Consider the following 5,791-nt stretch of genomic DNA (forward strand, 5'->3'; position numbering starts at 1 on the left):
AACAGGCAGGTGTGAGTGCATCTGCACGCACAGTGAGGCGAAGACCTTTGGAGGAACATTGCTTCTCACCGAAGGGAGTGGGCTCACTCACAATTTTGCCTAAGAACACAGCCACGAATAAAGAATAGTACCAACACATCCTCCGAGAGCAACTTCTCCCAACCATCCATACAATGCCTTTTCCAGCATGATGGAGCACGTTGCCATAAGGCAAAAGTGATAACTAAGTGGCTCGGGGAACAAAACATCGATATTTTGGGTCCATGGCCAGGAAACTCCCCAGACCTTAATCCCATTAAGAACTTGTGGTCAATCCTCAAGAGGCGGGTGGACAAACAAAAACCCACAAATTCTGACAAACTCCAAGCATTGATTATGCATCAGTCAGGATGTGGCCCAGAAGTTAATTGACAGCATGCCAGGGCAGATTACAGAGGTCTTGAAAAAGAAGAGTCAACACTGCAAATATTGACTCTTTGCATCAACTTCATGTAATTGTCAATAAAAGCCTTTGACACGTATGAAATGTTTGTAACTATACTTCAGTATTCCATGGTAACATCTGACAAAAATATCTAAAGACACTGAAGCAGCTAACTTTGTGGAAATGTGTATTTGTGTCATTCTCAAAACCTGTGGCCACAACTGTATATAGACATGTGTGTGCCTTTCCAAATCATGTCCAATCAATTGAATTTACCACAGGTGGACTCCAATCAAGTTGTAGAAACATTTCAAGGATGATCAATGGAAACAGGATGTACCTGAGCTCAATTTCGAGTCTCATAGCAAAGGGTCTGAATACTTATGTAAATAAAGTATTTCTGTTTAGTTTTTTTAATACATTTGCAAAACATTATGATTTAAAAGTTTTAAAATGGATGTAGTAATGGCAGATTAGTTTTAGGAAAGGGGAAGCTGATTCTATACCTAGGGGAAACCACGGACACCAACATATTCTAACAAGTCTTTTCAACTGTCATTAGTATCTCATAACATTTGAGCTGTCAGGTTAGTTGTGCATCTATTTGTCCCTGCTCCAATAGTCGATTGTGCCTAAACTCAAATTATTTTGTCACATACAATGATAAAACAGACTCTTTATATTGGTGATTCCTTCTAGTCATTTGAACATTTGTTGACAGGCATATCCTCCTCTCTGTGACCAGCTAGCCTCAAGTATGTTGTTTGAATTCATTATAATACATGTGAACTTTTGCATTTGTTATGGTTTCTTTTATTTTTATCCAAGCAAGAGAGTCCATTACTCGCATTGACAGTATGATCATATCAGCAAATGAATCCATATTCCATTAAATCCATTGCAATTACATATTACTTCACTTATCTGATTGTAAAGCCTGATACAAGGAAACAATACGTGGCTCAGAAAGTCATTGATTCAAGTCTCGGTTCTGGTGATGAAAATCTGGAACTAAACTGACAACTGGAAGACTGCTGGTTTCAGGTCACAGCTACAATTCCCTAATGTTGTGTCCTTGATCGAGGCACTTAACCCCTCAACCGCTCCTGGAGCGTTGCACTGTGGTTGACCCTGCATTTGCTGCTCCTGAGAAATGTGTATGTGTGATTTCCATAGTGTCAGGTGGGAGTTGGTAGTGTAACAGGTCCCGAATTAGGACCACGTCAACAGATAACAGTATCCTGTAAAAGAAGAAAGAGAAGAGAAATTATAAGACTGGAAATAAGGTGTTCGTGGACGGCGTAGCTCAGAAATGTATTTCCAAATTATCTCTTTTGTAATTTCCTTTTGGTATCAACAATAACAATTTCATACAACAATAAAATCCCTCACATAAATGTAATTCATCACTAGCACATGTGGAAATACATTTGGAGCTAGAGTAAATCCTAACACATTCACACTCTCACATTACACAGTGCAAGACCATTCACACACACACACACACACACACACACACACACACACACACACACACACAGGCCTTTTCACAGCTTAAAACTATTAATTTAACTAGCACACGTACCTAGAAACATTCACTAAACCTCCCTGAGTAACAATGATCAGCCATCTTCCACTTCAAAAGGAGACTCACGAGGCTACTGAATTTACAGAAACAAACACTGGAAATGTAAACATTTCTAACATCCAAACAGTACCAAAAAAATAGTACTAGATATACATGATGAAATGGGGCCATAGAGATATGAAATAAGTGACAAGAGCTACAAAATACATGCAAAACGGCAACCAAGCAGTCCGTAAATTCCCCCCCAAAATGCTCTAACTAAGCTGCATGGCTTGCCGCACAGCACCAAACTATTTCAGCACCATCACAAAACTATCAAATAGTAAAACCACTAACTGACCATTAGTAGTATGTTATACTTACAAGTAACAATAAAGTGCATACGTTTATACATAATACTGACCTGCAAAACATTACAAATGATGAGACTGGTTCGTGGACAGCTTCGCTCAGAATGAGGAAGTAGCACCAATGTCAAAGTACATCACCAACCAGAGCTCACAAATGCCTGTCTCCCCCTTGTGGTGAGACTTGGTATAAATGACTTCCAACATAACGTCTGGAGGACATATATTCTTAAATAAAAGAAAATTAACACAGAACTGTGACCATACGTTTTGTGTGTGTCAGAGTAGCCGAGCAGAATACACATTGATTTAGCAAAATGGACAATAGAGCATACTATTTTATATTCTGTAAATACAATTGTTTTCTAAGCAACTGTTGGGTGAATACCCTCTTTAGTTCAGAGCCCAATCTTCTTGAGTTCATTGTTGATCTAATACTCCTGAAGTTATTTCACTTTCTGTATTGTGCTATCTTTTTCTGTGAAGCTCTCATAAAGGAGAAAAAACTTCTTTCAACATCGATTCAGACAGACTGCATGTCATAGAGACTCCATTCATTATACACCATAGTTCAAATAGTGATAGAAGAACTAATGTAATTCCAAACATTATGAAGATAATTAAAATACATGACTAATTGGTTCAAAATAACATGGTTGGTGTTTCTCCGGGTTCAATGTATATTCAGCGGCAGTAAAGAGTCTTTACTGCTAAACTAATTTATCATTGCCATCTGCTCATTTTATAGAAACAAGCAATAAGGAACTCTAAAAAAATATGATTCTAAGGCATATCTAAACTTTTGACAAGACCTTGCGTGACATTTTCTATTCGAAAATAAATTAAATGTTAAGTATTTGGCAACACATTGTTATAATAATTCTAAAAGTGCAGAGTATACTTTAAAAACAGAATTGCATCAAGATGTGTTTGTGAACCAGACTATTATTAGTCTCTCTCTCTGTTTATATAAGAGATACATTATTGCAGCCAATTCGGGTTGTTAGGGCAAAAGATCCAAACCTCTTGACAAGGTCGCTAGGTGTGGGGTTGAGTTTGCTAGACTACCCTCTTACCTAGGGAGAGTGTGTCCACATGTTTCTCTAAAACAAAGTCCCTCACATGTACATGCCTCTCCAATGGACCTCACGGGTGCCATCCCACTTGATCCCAGTGCAGCGAATTCGGGGCTAGCTCAGACTCGAAAGCAGGTCCAGCAAATGTTCAACCAACACCTCAGCCATTACGCTAAGAGATCCTCTTGACAAGGTTGCTAGGTGATGGGTTAAGGTCACTACATTATGCATGGACATAGACATCATCAACCTACTACAAATACTATCCAGTTACTGACCTCATGTCAATTTGAGGTTACTGACGTTAGAATGCATGACTGTTTATGTGAAGCCAATATTTATATCCAAAAAAGGAGTGTTCATTTCTATTGATATACAGTACCAGTCAAAAGTTTGGACACACCTACTCATTCAACGGTTTTTCTTAATTTTCACTGTATTCTACCTTGTAGAATAATAGTAAAGACATCAAAAACGATGAAAAAAAACATTTGAATCATGTAGTAACCAAAAACGTGTTAAATAAATCAAAATATATTTTATATTTTACATTCGTCAAAGTAGCCACCCTTTGCCTTGATGACAGCTTTGCACAACCAGCTGCACATGGAATGCTTTCCAACAGTCTTGAAGGAGTTCCCACATATGCTGAGCACTTGTTGGCTGTTTTTCCATCACTCTGCGCTCCAACTCATCCCAAACCATCACAATTGGTTTGATTTTGGGTGATTATGTAGGCCAGGTCATCTGATGCAGCACTCCATCACTCTCCTTCTTGGTCAAATAGCCCATGTTTTGGGTCATTGTCCTGTTGAAAAACAAATGATAGTCCCACTAAGTGCAAACCAGATGGGATGGTGTATCGCTGCAGAATTTTGTGGTAGCTATGCTGGTTAAGTGTAGCCATGCTGGTTAAGACATGGCGGTTGGAACCAAAAATCTCATCTTTGGACTCATCAGCCCAAAGGACATATTTCCACCGGTCTAATGTCCATTGCTCGTGTTTCTTGATTCAAGCAAGACTCTTATTATTATTGGTTTCTTTGCAGAAATTCGACCATGAAGGCCTGATTCACGCAGTCTCCTCTGAAATGTTCCACATTGTCTGACCTTAATGTATTAAAGTAATGATGGACTGTCGTTTTTCTTTGCTTATTTGAGCTGTTCTTGCCATAATATTGAGCGGCAGGTAGCCTAGTTGTTAGAGCATTGGACTAGTAACCAAAAGGTTGCAAGATCAAATCCCTGAGTTGACAAAGTAAAAATCTGTGGTTCTGCCCCTGAATAAGGCAGTTAACCCATTATTCCTTGGCCATCATTGAAAATAAGAATTTGTTCTTAACCACAGCTGCCTTGTTAAAAATAATATGAGCTTAGTATTTTACCAACTAGGGCTATCTTCTGTAATACCATCCATACCTTGTCACAACACAACTGATTGGCTCAAACACATTAGAAAGGAAATAAATTCCACAAATGAACTTCTAACAAGGCACACCTGTTAATTGAAATGCATTCCAGGTGACTACCTCATGAAGCTGGTTAAGAGAATGCCAAGAGTATGCTAAGCTGTCATCAAGGCAAATGGTGGCTACTTTGAAGAATCTCAAATATAAGATATGTTTTGATTTGTTTAACACATTGTTGGTAACCAATGATTCCACATGTGTTATTTCATAGTTTTTATGTCTTCACTACAATGTAGAAAATAATACAAATAAAGTGAGTAGATGTGTCCAAACTTTTGATTGGTACTGTATTTGCAGTGATTAAAATGATATCCTGCCCAGGAAGAGAAACAAACTAGTGACTTGACACAAGGTTTTGATTATCATGAAACTGTAACATTATAGGATCTCATCAAATGAATTAGAAATAGCGCATACTATTCTATTCTGTAAATACAAATGTGTTCAAAGCAACTGTTGGGTGAATACCCTCCTTAGTTCAGACCCCAATCTTCTTGAGTTCATTGTTGATCTAGTACTCTCAAACGCCCAAGAGACCAATACATCTGGCCGACGCACAAATGATACGTATGGGCTCCTGATGGAACAAAGAAGACGCCCAAGAAGAGTTTTGCAATGTGAAATGTTCCTAATTTGTTTGAGGGTCTCCCCAATAGGCCCACTAATGGCACTGGCTAATTGGACTCCCAGGGAGTTAGAGCGATGCTGTGGTTTGGGTTCCCATCAGGATGGGTAGGCAGAGTGGTATTCTCCAGGGCAGAGGTGCCCTGTTATTGTGTGTCAGCTGGAGTAGATGAATGCCTCCTCTTCAGTGCTGCGTGCCAACAGCTGTTGTTTCAGACCACTGATAAACGATCCTCTGTTCTCCTCTGTGCAACCCCCGTACC

At 39.0% G+C, this 5,791-nt stretch overlaps 1 long non-coding RNA gene across 1 annotated transcript; it reads right to left on the reverse strand.

The window, feature by feature from the left end:
- Positions 1 to 521: 521 nt before the first annotated feature.
- Positions 522 to 2,510, reverse strand: LOC115104631 (uncharacterized). Its single transcript, XR_003859781.2, has 3 exons — positions 2,416 to 2,510; positions 2,010 to 2,085; positions 522 to 1,665 (listed from the first exon to the last, which is right to left on the reverse strand). It is a non-coding gene; the product is annotated as an uncharacterized LOC115104631 (long non-coding RNA).
- Between the last annotated feature and the right edge of the window lie 3,281 nt (positions 2,511 to 5,791).

This window comes from Oncorhynchus nerka, linkage group LG22 (assembly GCF_034236695.1).
Source record: "Oncorhynchus nerka isolate Pitt River linkage group LG22, Oner_Uvic_2.0, whole genome shotgun sequence".
Taxonomy (NCBI): Eukaryota; Metazoa; Chordata; class Actinopteri; order Salmoniformes; family Salmonidae; genus Oncorhynchus; species Oncorhynchus nerka.